Source organism: Elephantulus edwardii, unplaced genomic scaffold (assembly GCF_000299155.1).
Source record: "Elephantulus edwardii isolate Elephantulus edwardi_28Jun2011 unplaced genomic scaffold, EleEdw1.0 scaffold00155, whole genome shotgun sequence".
NCBI classification, from domain to species: Eukaryota; Metazoa; Chordata; class Mammalia; order Macroscelidea; family Macroscelididae; genus Elephantulus; species Elephantulus edwardii.
Window position 1 is genome coordinate 5,635,855 of NW_006399905.1, and position 23,092 is coordinate 5,658,946.

At 39.7% G+C, this 23,092-nt stretch overlaps 1 protein-coding gene across 2 annotated transcripts in view; it reads left to right on the forward strand.

Annotated features, from left to right (window-relative positions):
- ZNF521 (zinc finger protein 521) overlaps positions 1 to 23,092 on the forward strand; it is a 390,388-nt gene that overhangs the window by 59,856 nt on the left and 307,440 nt on the right. The window lies entirely within an intron of this gene.

The following is a 23,092-nucleotide window of genomic DNA, read 5'->3' on the forward strand; positions in this document are numbered from 1 at the left end:
AAGTATAGCATTAACTGAAAAGATGAGTGACATGGATGATAAATTCTGTAAATGTTCCAGGAAGGCAGTGGTTGTGTGTAGAGGAGCCAGTAGGAAAAGCCCTGTGGAGAAGACCAGAGGTGAACTCCTAGAGAATCAGGGGGGAAATTAGGTTCAGAGTAGGAAGAGGATGGTAGGGCAAGGTAGTACATTCCAGGTTGGAAACTGCAAATGGGGAAAAAGACCCTGAGTTAAAACTTTTATGCGTTCTCAGTAAAACAATTTTGTAAGCAGTAGCTAGCATTATAGGTTATGCACTCAGTTTTCAAGAGATCAAGCAGGTCATAGAGGATGGAAAGTGTGTTTTGTTGTTAGTAACCATTGAGTTGATTCTGACTCTCAGGCAACCCCATATGTTGCAAAGTAGAGCTGCTCCATGGGGTCCTCTTGGCTGCAATCTTGGCAGAAGCAATCAGCAGGACTTCCTTCAATAGCCAGTGGGGAGGTTTGGACCACTACATTTTAGGTGGTGGTTGTTGTTATTATTGAGTGCCATCGAGTTGTAGGTGACTCATAGTGACCCTATGAATGAAAGTCCTCAACACTTGCATGCATGACTTTCATCCTATTTCCCGGTTCATACAGTTTCTGGAGGCAATCTATTTATGGAAGTGGATACCACTCCTGCTTCCAAGCTTGTTTTAACCAGGGAGTGCCACTAAACACTGTCCACCATGGGTAACCTTTATCGCATTTGACACATCAGTGTCACAGGGTCCAGCTTCACAGCCACCACAAGTTACTTCTGTATGGCAAATGGACACACCAGGGCTATACGACCTAGAAGAATGTTTGATCAGCAACAATTTAAAACAGGTCTGAGGGCCTGTGGCCCTCGGGCCCTAAAGTATTTACCATCCAACAGGCCCAAACACAGCAAACTCTAAGCCAGAGACTCCCAATTCATCCAGGTTAGGTAAGTACAAATTGTTTATGCTGCCTAGGATCCTCTTAACAGAAAAAGTGCTTTATTCCTACATCAGAATGAAGTATGATATATAATCATTTACTAACCAGGCCAAAAAATGTGTGACTGATGAGTAGCCTGAAAGGAATCAAGTAGGGTAGAAACTATAAACAAATATTTAAGTGGGAAGTAGACTGTGGCAGTGTTTCAGAATACGTCTCTAAAATAACATTTCCAGTAGAGACTGCCACGTGATGTTTCTTAATTTGTCAGAAATGTGTTGAACCTATCTCGGGAGACCACACTTGATAGTTGCATCTTTTTGCCTAAATGCTTTTGTTAAAATATCATGATATGTCCTTAGACTTAATTTTCATTTAACTCTTATTCTTAGTATGCTGTGAGCCTTTGGTGCTTGTCAAATGTAAATTTTCTCCAGTGAAGAAAGAAATTACTAGCACAGCTATTAATAGTTTAATGAAAATTCTTATTGCTTCTTAAAATTTATATTTTCATGGTGATTGGCATTTGTTAATTAATCCTCTGCCTATATGCATGAGGTCAGTCAATATTATCTCCATTGTAAAATAAGGAGATTGAGAAAGAAAAAAGTTTGATGACTTCTTTCCACAACTTATACGTTTATTGACATGGAAAAAGAGATTGAGTTTATGTGCAGAATTTTTAACTTAACCAGATATCTTTGTGTATTGACTAATGAACCACCTGAAACATCTTTTCTCTGTACTGTTCAGTGAAAAAGCCATTTATATCAAGTGAGAGTTTTGCTCCAAAGAGTAGATGTGGTTTATAGTCTCAAAAGTCTGAAGATAGAAGATGGCTTTGGATAAATTCATAAGCTAAATGGTTTAGGCGAAAGCCTCTAGCCACAAGCTAGAGTGGCTTCTGTTCAAAAACTTGTAGAAGTGAGTAGTGTCCAGCTAGTTTGGTGCTTCCATATGTCCCATGCACGCAGGTTCCTTTCTTGGTGTGGCTGTTCTCAATGAGGTTGCAGGGGATTTTGTGCAGTTGGAGGTCAGGAAACAGGGGCAAGACAGGAGAGTTCTCTTCTCACCTGGGGTGGTTCCCTTTAAACAACATTTCCATAAATTTCATATGATAACCCCAATTAAATATTAGTCAGAACTTCGTTATGACCACAGGGATGTCACAAATGCCGAGGATGCTGGAAATGCAACCTTTTCTTCCCGGTAGACATCTGTTGTTGGTAAGTGCCGTCGAGTCATAGCAACCCTATGACTATAAGACCTGAATGCTTGTATAACTTCCATCCTTACTCCAGCTTCATAGGGTTTCTGGAGGCAAGCTATTTTGGAAGTGAATGCCACTCCTGCTCCCAAGCTTGTTTTAACCGGGGAGCTCCACCAAACACTGTCCGCCATGAGTAACTGTTAACACATTTGACACATCAGTGTTACAATGTTCAGCTTCACAGCAACCACCAGTTACCTCTGTATGGCAAGTGGACACACCAGGGCTTATGTGTGACCTAGAAGAAAGTTTCACCAAAAACAATTAAAAACAGGCCTGAGGGCCACTGATTTAAGTCACCCACCTTTGGCTTGGTAGCATCACTTTCTATCCACGAGGCCAACTGATCTACCTGGCTAAAATCAGTTCTTTATATGAAAACAGAATAAAGGGATGGATTTTGAGGTAGATAACTGACATTCTTTACTACCATGAGTGTGTTCAGATATTTGGTTTATGAGTTATTTCATGTTATTAGTGATATTTCTCTTCTTCCAGTATCATGTATAATTTAGAGTACTTGCTAAAACATAAGAGCCTTTTAAACTCCCAACATAGACAGAACCCTTTTCTCTGGTTGATATCTTATATTCTTGAATTATTTAGCAAATAGCACATTAGATTTTTCGAGTGGAGAAACTGCTTGGAGTCAGGGACAGAACGGCAGCCTTCATCTGCCTGCTTTGTTCACCTTGTTCCTTTGTTTAGAATATGTCACTCTTCTGGGAGTGAAAAATAAAGAACATATCTTTATTGGAATCGAAATGCTAAAATACATACAGCCAAGTCAGGCATTTCCTGGACACATGGCCCCGGGGAATGCTATCCGCAGCATGGCACAGAGCATATAGAACTGTGTGTACCCAACCCTTGCACTGTCCTGTTTAACCCCAGAAACTACGTTCTCCATGAAAGCATCACAAAGTACAGTCTACCGTGTGTGCCCTGGGGCATTGAGGTTAATTAAAGGAAAGTCATGGCCCACAACTGCTTATTGATGTGATAAATGATGTAAGTCCTAGTAGCCTGCCACTATGAGTTTGGGACATGGAACTGCCTAGGCTGTTTGTTGTCCATAGCCAGACAGCGGGTGTGGCTCCCTGCTTCTTCACTGACATGCAAGTCACATGCCTCAAGATACAAATCTCCTCAGCTCCTTTCGACTCTGTGATCTTTCTTGGCATCAGTAGAGAAATGGACAGAGTGGAGAAAGTCATTCGCTGCTTAAACAACAGTAAAAGGCTTTTTGCTTAGTGTTAGAGGACAGAGTCATGAATGGTTAGAGCTCAAAGTCACTTGGAGCTCATCTGGTTGAACTGCCTTCACTCTTTTATTTTAAACTCTGTGTGGCTCTGATGGCCGAGTGGGTAGGGGGTTGTACTTCCAGCTCAGTGGTAACTGGTTTGAATTCGTCTGCTGCTCCACCAAAGAAAAGAAACAGGGGCCATCTCCTCTGAAAACCTGCTGGAGAGGCTGTTATGAGTCAGTTCTAACTCCTTGGTGATGATGTATGGAGGTGTTTATTGATAATTGAATGCTTACTTTTTGTTCTGGTAAAATATATAACAAAAAGTAATTTCAATACTTTTTTAAAAAATTAATTTTAATGAAAGTTTACAGAGACTTAGGGTTTCCAGTCATTCCTTGTTGCACTTTCCTCTCTGCCTACTCCCTCCCCCCAGTTCACACTTCTTGAAAAGCAAAAGCAAATTTATTTCCTTGTTATGCAATCCTCCTTCCAAGTCCACTCCACTATGCAGACTTCTGTAATGACAAGAATACCCATTCATATGTCCCTTTTAAACAGTTCTCTCATATGTTTCAATAGGATATACATCATTCCTCCCCTCCTTTTCTGTCTTCCCTCAACCCTGATGTCAGTCCCCACTCTTTGACAACAGTTGCCTTATAATTTCAGCCATTTTTGAGTGTACAGTTCAGTGACATTAATTGCCTTCACAGTCTTGTGCAGCCATCACTGCTGTTTCCAAAACTTTTTCATTACCCAAAACTATAACTCAGTTCTCCATAAGCAATAAATCTCCATGCCTCCTTCCACATGTCTTGGTAACCTGTTCTCGATCATTTGTATAGGTAGGATTGTATCTGACCTACTTCGCTCAGCCTAATATTTTCATAGTGGTCTGTGTTGTATCACATAGTCAAAGTCATAGATGACTGTGTAATCAACAGTTATCTTTCATGAAAGCAGCAGCCAAGAAATAAATGTGTTACCTTGTTAACTGTCAGGTACTTACTAAAAGTTTTGAAAAGCAAGGATGTCTGCTTCAAGAGTAAGATTTGTCTGACCTGAGCCTTAGTCCTTCCGTTGCTTTTGGTGCACGTGAAAGTTGGGCAGTGAATAAGGAAGCCCTAAGAACTAACACTTTTGAATTGTGACCTTGGTGAGGAGTATTGAATATGCCATGGCTTGCCAAAAGGACAAACAGATGGTCTTGGAGGAAGTGCATCCTTGGGGGAAATGAAGGTGAGACTTCATGTCACATTTTGTGGGGCATGTGGCCAGTCTTTGGAAAAAGATACCGTATTTGGAAGAGTGGAGGGTTAGTGAAAGGGATGAAGCCCCTCATCAGGGTGAAATGATACAGCAGCTGAAAGAACGGATTTGAGCATGACAGAGGTTGTGAGGACAGCACAGGATAAGGCAGGATTTCAATCCGTTGTTCATAGGGTCTCTTTAAGTTGTATCTAACTTGGAAGCATCAAACAGCCACAGTGGGTTAGAGAAGAACAGACTGCATTAGAGTAAATATAATCAGATGGACAGTCTCCTCCCAGGAAGATTTACAGTCCTCAAAACCTGATGGAAGGATGCTGTGAGTCAGAATTGACTCATATTAATGTTACTCATATTAATGATGCTGTGTGATAATGTCTGTATCATCTTGGCTTGCCTGTCTTTGGAAGAGGCACATCCTTGGATATCTACCAACTGCTGGTTGTCCAAGTATTGTCTGTCTTCCAGATGTCTTGGCATGGAGAAGTGAACACTTGCAATGTTGCATCTATTTATTGAAACATTTCAGTTGATATTCTCTGAATTCCTGGAGCCCTGTTTTTCACCAGTGCCTTTAGCGTACCCTGGAAATCTTCAGCACCACTGGTTATTGATCATACGCTGCTTCCTGGCAGTTCTTTTTGGGACAGTGGATTTGCATATTCTTCCCATATTCATCTGGTGCTGCTTGTATCATTCAGTATTTGCCCATGGAATATTCCAGCATTGCAGCTTATGGCTTGACTTTTTTCTTCTGTACTCATCTTGAGAAATACCAAACTTGCCTTTCCCTTTTGATTTTCTAACACTTCTTTTCTGCTTTTCTCATAATATCCATCCTAGCAAATACAAAGTGATAGTCATTGTGGCTTTATTTTTGTTTCTGTAATAATGACTGATGACACTCTATCATCAAGTACTTTCTGGCTGCTTGTATGTATTTCTTTTTTTGGTGATATGTCTATTCAAGCCTCTTGCCCATTTTAAATTGAAGTGCTTGTCTTTTTGTTGTCCAGCTTTCTTTTTTTTTTATAGAAAAAGACAACTGAGACTCTGTTACTGGGCCATTAATAATGACCTTGTAAAACTTGGATATTGAATTTCTGACTCCAAGTCCAGTATTGGTTTTAATATATCAGTTTTATAATCAAGGTAAAAACAGAATAGATCACACCTCCAAGGATAGTCTTATGAAACGACTGAATTTGGAGGTAACATTACCTTCTGTCTTAATCAGTCTAACACTTACTTGATTGAGAAATGGCACCAGACATTTATCCATAAATGGATGGCCTAAGTAAACAAACCATCTGAATGTCACTTAACTATTTCCCTAATCCTACCTGCTTTCCCAGCCTTGGGGATATGTTGATCAGAAAGCCTACTAATCTTTGAGAAGGAAGGTTCTTACCCATTGAAGACTTGTACAAGGAATATGAGGACAACACCATTTGCCTTGGTTGAATATTTTATGAGAATAGCATTTTGACGTGAAAGTAGGCTTCATAGCTGTCTTAGTATCACTCTTGGTGTTAGGATGGGCCAGGGAGTGCCGATGTTGGACTGCTAACTAACTGTTAAAGCCCAGACATCTCCTGAGGTATGAAACCATCAGCCACTCCGTGGGAGGAAGATGGACATTCTCCTCTCATTAAAGTTTACAGTCTCAGAAACCAAATAGGAGGTGTCCCTGACAGTGGTGAGGTTTTGAGAGTAATTATGGAAGACTACTTCTGCCTGTTGGGAGTGACATTGGGAACAGACGAAAGTGATGAGCTGCCCAGTGTCTTTTTTTTTAATAAGGGTTTTTTAATTTTAATTATGATTTTATTGAAAGTTTACAGAAAATTTGGATTTTCATTCATTCATTGTTGCACATTTCCCTCCCTTCCCCCTCCCCCAGTTCCCTTCCTTTTCTTTTTTACATTTTCATTCATTGTTGCACAGTTCCCTCCCTACCCTCTTCCCCATCCCCTTTCCCGGTCCTCTTTGCAATGTACCTCTCATTCTGAACTGTTGTCTTACGTACAACGCTAGTTATTGCTTATCTTGTAAATGAAATTTACATAGGGCAGTATGCTCATTCTCTGCTTTTTGTTTTCAGTTGTCACATGAATATTTTCTGTGCTGCTTGAGTCCTTATCAGTCTTCTTGTCCTATGTGATATTTTTAGGTTCCTTTAACCTTATATTAGGGGGCTCTGGTGTCCTACTCTCAAGAAGCTGCACTGTAATCCCGAAGGCATGTGGTTCAAGGCCACCAGCTGCTCTGAGGGAGACTGACAAACAGTCTCCTCCCGTGGGTTAACTGCCTCTGAAAGCTTGTTGGAGGGTCAGCTATGGGTTGGTTCTGATTCAGTGGTACACCACCAGCACAACAACAATAACAACCTTATATTAGACCCTTTAGTGTTTAATAAATTTCAAATGTTTTTGAGAGAATGTCTGTCTAATATTTACCTAATGTTTATCTGAGAAAACTCCATAAAAGTGAGTATAGATATGATGGAAGAAAAAGGACATTTAAGGTTCTTGGTGGCTCAGGTTTGTTAACTGACAAAGTTATGGATGCTTTAAAAGTAAGAACAAGTTTATAGCTACTCTTTATTGGATAGCTGCTGCCTTGTTAGAGAATTTAAGTGTAGGTTCCATCGTAAGTAACAGATATCCACCTTCATGTGTATAATGCTCAAGAGAAATGTTTCTCACTATTGTTATGATGTCTGAAATTATTAATATGTTTATAACTTTGAGGGTTGGAAAGTATTTGAAGAGTAAAAAGGAGGGGAGAAGCAGAAAGTTTTCATTATTATATGAGAAGCATATGTCTTTTCAATATATTTGCTATAAAGTGAAATATCTAGAGATATTTTCAATATTTACTATTTCTGTCATAGCTTTCAATGCTTATAGTAGCTCTCTTAGTTTTGTTTGGGTGAGGTTTTTGATCTTCTCAAATAATATATAAAATTTTATACTTAATAATAAAAAGAGGTTATAAGGACATGCCAAAGTGAAAATCTTTTCTAGTTTTACATGGTTAGGCTGGAAGTGTATATGTAAAAAAAGTATCATTCCTATTATTACTATAAATTATTGTTATTGTAAATATCCTATTGACTCATCACATTGTATGTTTGTGCTTATATGAGGTAGTCTTATCATCAAAGAGATATAATAAGGTATTACAGAATTGGTACAATTTTATCTGTTGCTAGCTGATGAACCACCAGACGCATCAGTGACTGAACAGTGTATTACTTTTTAAGATTCTCTGAATTGTTTGGGTAGTTCTGCTTCTCATGATGATATCGGGAGATCTAAAAGAATCTGTTTCCCACCTGGGAACTCGTTGGGATCTCTCAATGGATTCTTGTGGGTTCAGATCTTATGCTTTGACTGATGGCATGGTGGTGTCTAGATTCCAAGATAAAGCACTCCAACTGGTGAAATTTTAGTCTTTTGAGTGTGAGGCATTACTGTTACCTTCTGTTGGTTAAACTTGACCCCAAGTCCAGCTCAGATTCGAGGGTAAGGGAAATCAACGTCACTCCTGAATGAGGAAGCAGCAAGGTCACACTGCAAAGAGCATGGGGGAGAGCGGTTATTGTTTGACCATCTCAGGAAACGGTTCACCATAGAAATCAAAGTCATTCTTCCCAGGCATTTTATTACTTCCAAGTTTGTCATGAAATATTAATTGATGTTTTGCTCTCGAGTGAGAAACAGGAAACAACAATTACCACCGTCGATTTGTTCTTAAACTTCTTTAGAACATAGATCCTGCTTCTGGAGTGGCATGTTCTGAGTGTCTTACCTTCATGTTATATGTCATATGGAGCATCTTTTAATTTATTGAAGCAGCATTGGCCAAATACAGTGATTTTTCACCCTGACTTACACGGGGCAGTTTCCCCATGTAAGAAGTTGAGCAGTCCCTAGCATATTTTAATATCTATTAGAAGTAGTATGTTTATTATTCAGTTGACTCATCTGGTATTCAGTGACCAAGGTAAAACACTGTTCATTTAATACTGAACTGAGTATTTGTCTTTCAGTGAACATAAACAAAATTAACACAGTTTTGACGTTTCTGATATATAGTAAAACATCTCAAAGCTGCTACTCTACAGACTCTTCTGGTTTATAGAAAAATTTTCCTTTTACATATTCTTTTCTGTGACTTATTCACTGTCTTTCTCCATTCCTGTCTCTCATTGGACTTCATAGCTTGGATGTTTTTGGAGAAATTTAGCTTCCATTTCATAAATTTGCAGGATAACATTCTGCATGGTTTCCTACCCAGGCTTCTCACACATAAGCCAAGTTCAGGCTTATGCGAGGCAGAGGAAAATGGACTTTTCCTGATGGGGATGAGTCAGTTTCCTTCTTGTATCAAGATGTTTACACACCGGAGCAGATGCAGATGCTGACAAACCCGGGCCAGCGGCCCCTAGATTGTTTTGCTTGTGGGATTTCCACTCAGAAGCAGAGAGAGCTACAGCTTTGCTGCTACTGCGCCCAGGATGTCCGCTGTCCAAGGTGTATCCATGTTTGTGGTCTGGTCATCTGGCCAGGAGCCAGCGCTGCATTGTTTGGGAGCAGGCTCACTCTTCAGAGGGGGATAACATGATCCTGTATCTAAAGTGAGAATTCAGGATGATTAGGTTTCACTTAATGAAGCTACTGGTGTGTCACTCTTAATACTTGTGAATTGCATATAATCTTTCCATTATAATAAGTTATTTCCTTCTTCAGTGCTTTTTTTTAAAGCCTCCTGAGTCTAATCTTTTGCCTTTTATAGTGAATATTTTTATTTTTACTGAGTACAGCAGCTCAGCTCTTTGTCTTCTACTCAGTTTTGCTGCATAGCTGCCTCTCTGTTGCATTTCTGAGGTGGCAAATTGCTGTGGGGGGAGATAGCTCATTTTCTCCTGTTGAACTGTTCGTGAGTTTCAACCACCAGAGAAACACGGCCTTTGGGTGAGCAGTACAATTCTGTATGGTCTTCACCGCCAGATCTCCCTAAGGGTAGAGTAAGATCAAGGAGAATGTTAACCTTCAGATCACATACCTGTCTCCTAAAAGTGTGAAATAGATGATGAAACTGAGTCTGAAGGTCATCATGAAAAGACATGAAAGCTCAAGAAAGACTAGAGGAGTAGTTTATTTCCCCTTATAATAGGCAAAGAGCCAGAAGGATGCATGGTATGTTTACATCTCTTTTTGTTTAGATTTGGTTTACCAGTAGCAGCTGAAGAGTGATATTTCCTAAAGGATCCAAAGTCTAATCTCAAATTTAGTCTGTTTAGTCGATGTGATGAAACAAGTACTGCATGTCTCTGAGAGAGAATTCTACTTGTACAGTTTGGTCTAAGGTCCATTGATTGGCAAATACCGTTCACTGGGACATCATTAGAACTGACCGAGTGATTGGAAGTATAATCAGAAGACTTCTATAAATTTAGTCTTCCTTTGTGTGATAGGTGCGTTCTCCTGCTCTGATTTTAAGTGAAACTCAGGAGATCTGTCCCGTCTGACAACGATGACTCAGTAGTGAGTAAGAGAATCAATTTGTTAAGACAAAGAAAAGATGTGTATCATAAAACATCATCATCTTCACCAACAGTGAGTGAATATTTAAATGTGTTGCTCATAGCACAGGCATACAGGACTGGTACCTTGTAGATTCTTAGTAGTTGTTTCATGAAGAAATGAATGAGTGAATTGACACATTCATTCACTCATTCATTCATTCACTCATTCACGAATGAGTCAGTTGACAAATCTAATAATAGGGAAACTGTGTAGCCTGGGATATCTACTAAGAATCTGTGGAGACTATTAAATACATAAGTGAAATGTCTGCATCTCACCTAAACATTATTTCTTGCAGAAAAAATATCGATGTATATCTCCAAAACATAGTTTTCAATTTTAGAAATAAATATTTTAATTTAAATAGTATTTATGTAAATTTTTCTATTAGTAATTCCTTTTATATGTATTCTGTTATTGTGTACTGTAGAGTCGGAACTGACCATAGCTGACCCTTCAGCAGGTTTTCAGAGGCAGTAAATCACATGGGAGAAGATTGCCCATCCTCCTGCAGAGCAGTTGGTGCCCTCGAACCATGTGCTTTCAAGATTGCAGCACAGCTTCTTGCCACTAGGCCACCAGAACTCTCCATGTATGCTCCAGGACAGTAATGAAGCAGGAGGTGTTTCCATGAGGCAGAACTTTTCTTAGTATTGCAGTGTTAGGTTCTTAAGTCACACTGCCTTTCATAGTAGTTGTCACATTCTTGATTTGTATTTTCTTTTTGGAAACCATATAATAGCCATATTTTTAACTGATTTGCTTATACTTATTCATATGCATTGGTTTTTATATAATTCATTACTATTAATCAATGCCTTTTATTCCCCATTTTCTTAAAGTCCTCATGGAATCTTTCCTATTCCTTCACCACTACCCTCTCTGCCTACTAAGCTTTATTTTCTTACTTATTTCTCTCCTTCCCCCTTTTCCCACCCTCTTTTTTTCCTTCTCCTTCCACTTCTGAACATCTGTACATATCTTGCTCAGTTATCCTCCTCTATTTTTCACAGTAGTGGTCCTCTGCAGTAATTGTCCATATGTGACTGAGTTATTTTACTCAGCAAAATACTCTCTAGTCTCTCCTATATAATAATATTTTATGAAATCATTATTTCCTAGTGCTGCATAGTATTCCATTGTGTGGATGTACCACAGTGTCTCAATCCATTTGTTTGTTGATGGACATTTAGGCTGTTTCTGGCGCTATGGACATAGGTGTACAAATGTCCATTCTTATTTCAGTGCTAATTCCCTTAGAATATATTCCTAGCTGTGGAATAGCTGGGTCATATAGAGTTTCAGTGTTCAGCTTTTTGAGGAAATGCTAAACTACCTTCCATGGTGGTTGTACCATTTTGCAATCCCACTGGCAGTGCATAGGAGTTCAAATTTCTCCCCGTTCTGTCCAACATTTATTGTGTACTGTGTTCTAAACTTTGCTACTGTTCCTGGGGTGAGATGGTAGTTCATTGTCATTTTGATTTGCATCTCTCTGATTACTAGTGATGTAAGCCCTTCAGAAACAATCTCTTATTTTGGTGAGGCTATTTAAACAAAATAGGAAGGATTTGATACAAATTTGTCTGGATTTTCTGAAATATAAATGTTGTAAATTCATATGCACTGTCACAGCTTTATCATATGCTTATTCTAGGATCTTTGATTATTGTTGTGTGCTGTCAAGTCAGAACCAACCCATAACTGACCCTCTAGTGGGTGTTCAGAGGGTTAATTGCATAGGAAGAGATTTATCGATCCGTCTTCCATGAAGCATGTGGTGGATTCAAACTGCATGCCTTTGGGATTGCAGTGCATCTTCTTAACCTCTAGGGCACCAGAGCTCAACAGCATCTTTGGTAGTAAACTGTGCTACAGAGCATACATGCCAGGGATTTGTGCTTATTCTGTACTTAGCATTTTCATTGGTTCATTGACCTAAGTTTGTGTATTATATGGGTGTTTTGAAAGAGTACCTCTGTTGAGAATGTACATCTTATTTTGGGGCCATTTTTAAATCTGCAACATCAGATGATGTGAAGAAACAGACACAAATACAGAAAAAGCAGTTTCCTTTTTCATTCATATACTCAGTGCTTTTTGAGTATCAAATATAAGTCAGATAATTTTTTCTTCCACTGGAAATATAATCTTAAGCAAGATAGGAAAGATTCCGCCTTTTAGTCATGTGATTAAGTGAAACAAAGCAGAGAGAGATATTGTAGAGAATATAATTAAGCACCAACTTACATATTCAAGACTTGAGACTTAACCATGTTTCAGGAAGGTCCACTGCATAGATAGGGAAACTTTATGTTGACCTTGAAGTAGAAAGGAAGTGAGAAGAATATTTTGATGCAGATACTCCACAGTGTGATCTGAGAAGGTTAAAACACTAAAGGAGCGTGTTAATTCAGAGAAAATTCCCTGATCTTCTTTCCCATTCCTTACACTACCCACCGATTTCCTGAGGTTTAAATCTCAAGACCATTAACAGTGGGGTTCTTTTTGGAATGAAGTGTTACGAGTGTCTTTTGGAGAAATATATAATCTCAAATTTGTGGTCAGTCTAGGCAAATAGTATATGTGCCACATGTATATTTGAAATGGATTCAAAATGTGGAAGCTTCTCTCTGTATAGGAAGACTCCAGTGTTATTTACAGTATTACTGAATAAAATAATATTTAGAGAGAAGAGTAGTAGTGGTAAATAGCAGTAATTTCTGTGAAATGACACCTTTTGTACCTCGTATTCCTGACAAGTGAGATAGTATTACCAGGACTTACAGACCTGTATAGTCCTTTTTGTAATGTGATAGGGATAAAACCAAGTGAAGTAAAAGAAGAATGTAGTTTTTAGTTGTGAGGACTCAAATTGACTCAAATATAGACAAGAAAGAGAACAGAATGGCATTCCTTCAGCTATTCTCATGTGGTCTATTGTTGTGTGGTGTTTTAAACCAAGGCAGTGAGGCTGTGATGAAAATAAAATTGCATGTTCCACCTACCCACTAAATGACCTGTAAGCTTGCAGATATTAACAATAGTGTAGAATAGCGTGATGGAAAGAGATGGACAGGTATAAAGGATGACACACATGGTGATAGATAGACATAGACATAGAGATGATATAGATTAGATATAGATATAGATTAGATATAGATAAGATATAGCTATAGCTATAGATATATATCTAAATTCATATTCATCCATATATTGATAATCAAGTATAGAGTAGAGCCAGTAGAGGGTAAAGCTATGCCAGCTTAATCATAGCCAAAGACCCCAAGAATCCTAGGGTCATAGGACCATGGTTGGGTCACCTCAAGGCCAATTAGGATGTTGTTGTTACGTGCTGTCTAGTCGACTGTGATTCATATTGATCTTACGAACCTTGCTCTATCTTGAGCCATTCTCGGCGTCTCTTGACACACCTGCCCTCATTGCCACAGTCACTGTGTAAATCCATCTTGTCCAGGGTTTTCCTTTCCTGAGATGTCCGTCCACCCTTCCAAGCTTGATGTCCTTCTCCAAGGACTGGTTCCTCCTGGCAGCATGCCCAAATTACGTGAGATGGAGCTTCAAATTCCTAGCCTCCAAGGAGCAATCCAGCTTCACCCTCTCCAGGACAGATTTGTTTGTTTTCTTGGTAGTTCATGGTATGTTCAATACTCTTCTCCAGCAGCACAAATCAGATGCATCAGTTCGTCTTCTGCCATCCTGAATCATTGTCCAGCACTCGGATGCTTTATATAATCACGAAAGACTATGTTCCACATCCTCACGTGTTGAGTACTAATCAAAGTCTTCAAGACTTTCAGGCACCCATATTAGGGGCAACTCTCTCTCTGTCCAGAACAATGAAGAAAAGCAAAGCTGTACTGAAACCATTTGTCCGAATGACTGATAGAGCTCGTGAACCTTGATTGACACAGCCTTGAGACCAGAAGAAGTAGATGACATTCACTACTACTGCTCAATACTGTGAAAGGAACCACAGTAGAAGTCTGGGATAGAGTGGGGAATTAAGTGAAACAAAACAAAAAACCCCCAGGAATGACTAGGTCTTTATTAGACCCCGAGGTTGTGATTCTTGGTCATCCTTCAAAGCAGGAACAGAACTCATCCTTGTGGCTCAACTCTCAGCCACACAGTAGGCAAGCCCATGAAGTGAATAATGGACACCAGAGAGACACTCACGTCTTAGAATAATCAAGCGTGAAAAGTCAAAAGAGCAGCACTTGCCCAAGGGAAAAGCCAATATTGGATCAGAAAGAAGAATTAATGGAAACCTGAATCACAGGGAGGGGGTGTGAAGAATATGGATACATGGTGGGTATTATAATTAATGTTGTAAAGCAAAATGTATTTGAATAGTGAAATCCGTTTTCTTTGTGAAATTCCACTCACCGGATCAATCAAAATTTAAACAAATTGCCTCCACAGATTTACATTTTGTTTTCTTACATAAGTTTTTGTAAGGTTTAGAGAGTTTAGATAAGACATCAGGATGTGGCAATTTCATTTTTATATAGAAATTTTTTAACAAAATGCTGTAATGGGAATTTTAGATAATAGTGGTGGGGATGTAAATTCCCAAGTGGTATAATCACTTTGCAATAGCAGTTTGACATTATCCAACAAAGTTCAGGATCAGTAAACTCTATAATTCCATAAAGCCACTTCCATACCTCCGAGAAACTCCTTTAGAAGGTAAATGAATTGGAGTATTCATAGCAGCGTTGTAAATAGTTAAGTCTAGAAACAGTTCAGTTGCCCAACGAATAGCATGGATGGACTTGCGATGTACTTCAAATGGAATACCTTTAGCAGAAAGAATGCATGAACTCTGGTTGTACTTGGCAACGTAAATTACTTTCACAGGTGTAAGGTGAGAAGTATTTGGTATAATTTAATTGACTGTGCCATTTAAAATGAGACAAAATTAAGCTCTTTGCTTTAGGGTTTTCTATGTGAGTGAGATGATTAATAAGGAAGACAGTGGACACCATTGTCCTGGATGCTAGCTGGGAGCAGCTCATAGGGCACTGCTGGGGTCTTGCAGTGTTCGGCTGCCTACTGATCACGTGATTATTGCTTATAATTAATTAGGTCGTTTTCCTGTACCTTTATGCAGGTGTCTCTTTCATTTTTTTAAAAAGAAACTTTATGTGAACAGAAGAGATCGAACATAGTAAGATGGAAATACTTATGCCCAAACTGACTTCTTATAAAAGACAGAAAAGAAGACAGATTTGCTGCCAATAGATCCATTTTTGTTACTTTCAATTGTAAATTGCGAATAGTGAAAAATTGAGTCAGCCACTGGTGTATTATATTTTTAAAATTAAATCATGTTTTCCTGGAATTAGGGGGAAAACACCCCAAGATTTGGGGACTTTAGAATCAAGTTTGATAACTAATTTCTATCATAATTATTTCCCCTTGCTTACTCAGCTATATTGACTGAAGCAGATTCTTGATCACACCTAGGAGAAAATTGACCAGAGGATTAGCTGAAAATTAATAGCAAGGAAAAAAAATGACAATACTCGTCTTATGTAGAGAAGCCAAAACATTTTTATCACTTATTATTTTGAAATCATCTGTGGATTCCTCTTTAAGGGAAACCCTTAATGATTCCTCAGTAGTAACAGTAATGCAGAGTATTATTCAGTAATGAAAGAGAATGTTAATAAAATCATTTCTTTTTTATGTTGATATGGATCAAAGTTGCAACTTCAAAATACCAATGATAAAAATGAACCTTTTAAGATTCTAGGTTACTGCTTACCAAGGATAATATTCATTAACTAGAGTTCACTTCTTATGCTCTGGATTAAAGAAATTATTTGCAAGCAAGCAAGAAAAGATTCATCTTTAATTTGCTAATCATAGGCACTGCTTATTTGAAAAAGTGTCAAGTCTTAAAAATGAATCTTTAATTTAAATCTGTGGCAGTCATAAAATATCCTCTGGTAAAGGCTTTGGAGAGATGGTGTGAAGGTTGTTTTCTATGCAAGAAACTAGAAGTACATTTGCTAAGAATAAATTGCCAAATTGATTTACTTTTTTCAGACAGACCATACCATACTGTTTCAATACCCGACATAGAGGGGAAAAAAAGGAATACTAACAAAACAGCCAAATATTCCACTGCAGAGCATAAAAGCGCCAAGTGTTTTGAGGAGGATCATAAATACCTATCTTAAGAAGCTCAATTAAAGTTTGAAAATAATAATTTTGTTGTTAAATCTCTGAAGAGCTGCAATAGTGAGATCACCTTGAGGTAGAATCCAGAAAAGCTAGTTTTAAATATTGTACTCCTGGAGCAATGATTGATTGATTCTCTAGTGTAAATTTCTTAGTAATGTCTGTTTAGAGACATCTAAGAAATTAAGAAAGGAGAGTGTGTGTGTGTGTGTATGCATATGGGTGTTTTCACGGGCGTGCATGCTTAAGGAACTCTATTATAGCAACAGTTACCCTTTTGGAGCCCTCGTCTGGGCCAGAGGCAAAGACACATTTTGTTGTAATCTGTGTGAGACATGCAGAGTTTATGGAGTTTTTCCCCCTCCTTTAATTATTGATTTAAATGATTACTAAGGACCAGAGTAGCTAGAGCTTTTCCATTGTATTTTGCTCTTTGACCTCCCCTTCCTGATTTATTTAACTTTAGTTGAGAAAACAGAAGTACTGACTTAGAAATAAAGGCAAAATATGCATTGGGGAAACCGTTGGGCATTATTAGACTTGAATGTGACCTTGGAGGTAATTTCTAATACAGTCGTTTTCAGTGTGTGTTCAAAGGGAAAGTCTGCAGCTAGGGACCTCTTGATAATAGTTTGAGGTGCACCTGATTCAGACCAGGTCTTTTCAATCACTCGCTGTTCTCTTGAGAGACGGACAGTGAATAAGGATGACAGGAAAAAAAAATATCAGTGTCTTTGAACTGTGGTGTTGGAGGACAGTACTGACTATCATGTGGAGTGCCAAAAGACCAAAGAGATCGATGTCTTGGAGAAAATGCAGACAGCACTCAAGGATGGGGAAGCTTCATCCTGCATACTTTGCGTATAGTTTTAGGAGAGGCTCTTCTTGGAGGACATCATGCTGGTAAAGGTGGAGGCACAGCAGAGAGGAAGACCCTCAGTGGGGTGGATTGACACAGTGAGTACAGCAGTGGGCTTGAGTGTGTCAGAGATTGTGAAGACGCCACAAAATAGGACAGAGATCAGAGCTGTTGTTCAGAGAGTCACCATGAATCGTACTCATGGACTCCAAGAGGTTGAGAGAGAAGAGGGGGGCTTTGGGGTGCTGAGCTTCTCACTTATGATTAAAATGGATAATTTTTATAAGTGATAATTGTCTTGACCTTTCTTACTAAATTTTGTTTGAAGAAGAAATAAGAATGTATTAAAACCATGGCATAATCATACCATCTTATTGTTGCACATTTGAGAAAACTGAGGCCCGTAATAGTTTGTTTGAGATGTTTTAGCAGGTAGGGGCCCTGGTAATGTGGTCATTAAACTCTCAGATGTTAACAGAAAGGTTGTTTTAGCAGGTAGGGGCCCTGGTAATGTGGTCATTAAACTCTTAGATGTTAATAGAAAGGTTAATGGTTCAAACTCAACCTAGTGGCCTCGTGGAAGGAAAGTCTGACAATCTGCTCGTGTAAAGATGACAGCCTAGAAAGTGCGAGAGGGAAGGAGAGGGAGCTAAGGTGGCAGTTAAATGCTCCATGCTGTTCTGCGAAAATGACTCAATAAATCGAGCCAAGCAGATACAGAAGACAATCCTGGGCTCTTGAGCATCAAGTGAAAGAATAAAGGATTCACTCAAATATCCATTGAAAGAAGAAATGGAATGAAAAACAAAATGGAGAGATCTCTGCTCACAAAGTATGGCTGCTTTGAGGCTTTACAGGAGCAGTTTTGGGTGAGCAGTGGCAGGAGACAACCCACCCAAATTCCCAGTAAGTCAGGGACAGAGTGTAGATAAGGCTGGACTGAAACAAGGTGAGTAGAACTGGACTTAATCTAAGAAAGGTGCGCGATGCAAAGGGCAGGAGTGAACCAGTAAGCAGGGGTAGGAGCAATCACCAGTCAGGGCCCCTGGATGTTTTGGATTGGGGACTCAGTGTAGAGGGGAAAGCAGTAGCTGGGGATGCTGGAGTGTGGGTGCCCTACTCCCTTGTGTTGAATTGAGGCAGGGGATAGATAACTGGATGTGGTGTTGTGTTCCGTAGTTGGAAACCCACCCCTAGCTGACCCTCCAGCGGGTTTTCAGAGGCAGTTAATTGCACGGGAGGAGATTGCACATCCTGCTCCTGTGGAGCAGCTGGTGGCCTTGAACTGCTTGCCTGGAAATGCCTGGTACACATGCTGGTGATCAGCAACCAGAACTCTAAAACGTCCCCCTTATTCCACCACATTCTCTCGGTCACTAGTAGGATCCCCCGTACTTCTCTCCCCTCTCGGGTTTCCCCCCTGGCTCACGTCGTGCTCCACTTCTTTCATACCATTTCACTCCCACAACAGCCTGCAGCGCACTCCTGTAAACCGCATGCCAAAGACCCCTTCCATGGTAGGTGAGTTGTACTCTCATGAACCACATGATGCCCATTCACCAACACAGGTTGTGGAGAGATCTCTCCTGATGTTGTCCTGCTTTCCTGGTGACCAAGGACATGCACGCCTGTAAAACATGCACTAATGCACCTGCTGCCTCCATTGTTAGAGCTGCACAGTCCTATGGATTGGGTGCCATAGCCTGTAGATTGGATTTCATATGCTTGGTGCCTCTGTGGTCAGAGGCAGGCAGTGTGCCAGCTGCCACGCCGTTTTCCTTCTTCCCTGTCTGATGAGAGGTAATATCCATACCTTCCGTAACTAGCAATACTTACCACACATACCACCTGCTATGCCACCCACTGAGTGAGTACTAGAACCTGTTCCTACGTCACTGGATTAACAGCAGGTAGTGGCCAGCATCCTTTCAGCTCCCCCACATAGCCAGCAAACTGATTTGTGCCCTCACTTGTACCTACTAACCTATCCACCCAGAATTGAGGACCCCAGTGTTACCCAGTGATCACACAGAGTGGCTAGTCTGTCTCACTTGCATGAATGTATCAAAACAAAACAAAAATGAAGTGGAAGAAACCAACATGGAATCAATAATATCTAAATAAAACACCACTACAGTGTCTCACAGGCAACAGATAACTTCAGCTCACCAAAAGAAACAAGAAATGATGACTCAAGCAAGTGATTGAAAGCAATCATCAATCATCAGGAAACCTCTGTGAGGATTAAATGAAAGTGAAACAGCCTGATAAAGAATTCAAAACACACACAAACACCCACACCCACACCCACCCACCCCCCACACGTACAGATACATACATATACACACGTGTACATATACAAACATACACACACACATACATATATATTTTGGAAGTAGGAGTGGCATCCACTTCCTAAACAACATCCCTCTGGAAACTCGTTGAACTTTGATAAATGACAATAGTTATATAAAGGCTTCAGGCCTTTTGTTCAGAGTCGATGTTTGACCTGACGGCAATCAACAACAACACGCATGCATATTATAGATAATAAAATTTTATATATATAACATATAATAATATTATATATAACATATAATACTGTACACACACACATACATACATGTTATTGTGGATTGCCTTTGAGCCGAGCACAACTCATAGCAACTCTATGAACATGGCCTTGAAGTCCCTTTACAAGTATCAACATTTATCAAAGTTCCTAGAGTTTACGGAGGAATGTTGTTTAAGAACTTCCAAATGTAAATATTCCAAATATAAATAAATGTATTTTCTTCTAAGAGATCAAGGAAAAGACAGGCAAGATTAAGGAAAACAGACTAAACTCTTGAAGAATGTTGCTATTGTTGTTATGTGCCGTCGAGTCGCTTGAGACTCAAGGCGACCCTATGTACAACAGCCCTAAACTGTGCTCTGTCCTGTGCCAGTCGCACTGTCTCTGACACTTTCATCCTGATTACCCCAGTCATTGAATCAGTCCACCTCATAGAGGGTCTTCCCCTTCTACACCGTGCCTCCACCCTCCCAAGCATGATGTCCCTCTCCAAGGACTGGTCTCTCCTCACAACATGTCCAAAGTATGTTAGACAGAACCTCAGAATCCTTGCCTCCAAGGAACCAACTGGTTTAACCCTTCCCACGATGAATCTTTGTTTATTTTCTTGGCAGTCCATGGTACTCTGAGTACTCTTCTCCAGCACCACAGCTCAAAGGCATCAGTTTTCCTTCTATCCTCCCTAGTCATTGTCCAACTCTCTGATGCATAACAGGTGATTGCAAAGACCATGGCCTGTATCAGACGCACCTTAGTCTCCAGAGAGACACCATTGTTCTTCAGTACTTTGGAGAGGTCCCTAACAGCAGCCTTTCCCATGGCAATACGCCTTTTAATTTCCTGGCTACTGGTGCCAAGAGTGTTGGCTGTGGAGCCAAGCAAACTAAAGCTGTGAACAATCTCGATCTCTTCACCATCCATCCTGATGCTGCCAATTGGTCCAGTGGCGAGAATCTTTGTCTTCTTGACATTGAGCCTCAATCCATATTGGAGGCTGCAGTCCTTGACCCTCTGCAGCAAGCGCTTCAGGTCCTCCTCAGTTTCAGCAAGCAGGGTTGTGTCATCTCCATAATGGAGATTGCTGATAGATCTTCCAGCAATCTTCACCGCACATTTCTCCTCATAGAGCCCAGCCTCTCTCTGTTCTGCATACAGGTTGAAATGGTATGGAGATAGGACACATCCGCGGTGTACGCCCTTCCCAATTTTGAACCATGCAGTGTTCCCTTGCTCTGTTCTGACGACTGCCTTTTGGTCCAAGTATAGGTTTCGCATTAGAACGATCAAGTGTTCTGGGATTCCCATTCTTCTCAGAGTCAGTCATGGTTTGTCCTGATCCACACAGTCAAATGCCTTTGCATAGTCAATGGAACACAGATATACATTCCTCTGGTATTCCCTGCTTTCAGGTATGATCCATCTAACATCAGCTACAATATCCCTAGTACCACCATCTCTTTTAAACCCAGCCTGGACTTCTGGCAGTTCTCTGCTGATGTGTTGTTCCAGTCATTTTTGGATAATCTTAAGTATAATCTTGCTTGCATGTGAAATCAATGAGATCATTCTATAGTTTCTACACTCTGTTGAGTCACCTTTTTTGGGGATGGGAACAAATATAGATCTCTTCCAGTCAGTTGGCCAAGTGGTTGTTCTCCAGATTTCTTGCCACAACCTGGTGAGCATGTCCAGGGCAGCATCTGTTAGCTGAAATATGTCATTTGGTATTCCATCTATTCCTGGAGCCTTATTTTTTTGCCATTTCCTGCAAAGCAGCCTGAACTTCTTCTTTCATCACCATAGGCTCTTGCTCATATGTTGTTTCATGAAATTCTTCTGTCTGCCAATTCCATTTGATACAGTGACTCAGTATATTCTTTCCATCTTCTTTTAATACTTCCTGGATCATTTAATATTCTGCCGGAGGCATCCTTGATTATAGCAACTCGAGGTTTGAATTTGTTTTTTAGTTCCTTGAGCTTAAGAAATACTGAGCGAATTCGGATCTTTTGATTTTCTGACTCAAACTCCTTGCACATTTCATTGTAATATTTTACTTTGTCATCCCGTGCTGCCTTTTGAAATCTTCTATTCAACTCTTTAGTATCTTGAATTCTTCCTTGTGCTTTGGCTTCTCTGCGCTCCAGTGCAATTTTCAGAGTCTCTTCTGACATCCATTTTGGTCTTTTCTTCCTGTTCTGCCTTTGCAATGACCGTTTGCACTCTTCCTGGATGATACCCTTGATATCCTCCCACAACTCGTCTGGTCTTCACTCATTGGTGTTCAAGGCCTCAAACCTGTTCCTGAGATGGTTCTGAAATTCAGGTGAGATAGACTCAAAGTCATATTTTGGCTCCTGTGGATTTGGTTTAATTTTCCTCAACTTCAGCTTGAACTTGGATATGAGTAGTTGGTGGTCTGTTCCACAATCAGCTCCTGGCCTAGTTTTCACAGCTGATATTGAGTTTCTCCAGTGGTTCTTTCCGCAGATGTAATAGATTTGATTTCTACTCATATAGAGGCTATATAAAAATAGCAACTTGAAATCTAGACAATAAATCTGGAATTTCAAGAATAAAGTTGAATATAATTGAGTCAAGGAAATACAGAAGCAGTGCAGAGAAGACAAATAATGCTGATAATAGTCTGTTAGACAGTAAGATCAAAGAAAGGCAAAGAGTTATGTGGAACATCATCAAAAGGAAAGATTTTTTGGGATTGAAATTCCAGAATAGTTAGATCATAAAAACAGAACAAAAACAGCAATCATTGTCAAAGATTTGTCTGAAACTAACCTTCTCTTAAGATGCACCAGATGATATCCATTCAAAAACCCCAAACAGGATAGATTCCAAAAGAAAATCACTAAGCCCTATTATATCTAAACAATCCTGAAAGTGGTGTGGGGAAAAGTGACATATTACCTATAAAGAGAAAGAAGTATGCTAAATTAAGATTTCTCAGCAAAAACCAGGTAGGCAAGGCAATAAATGATATATCCAAAATCCTGAGAGAAAAACTTGTCCACCAGGAGTGGCAGACTGTGAAATTTTCCTCCTATACAATGATGAATTTAGAATATTTCCGAATAAACATAATTTTTTAAAAAAT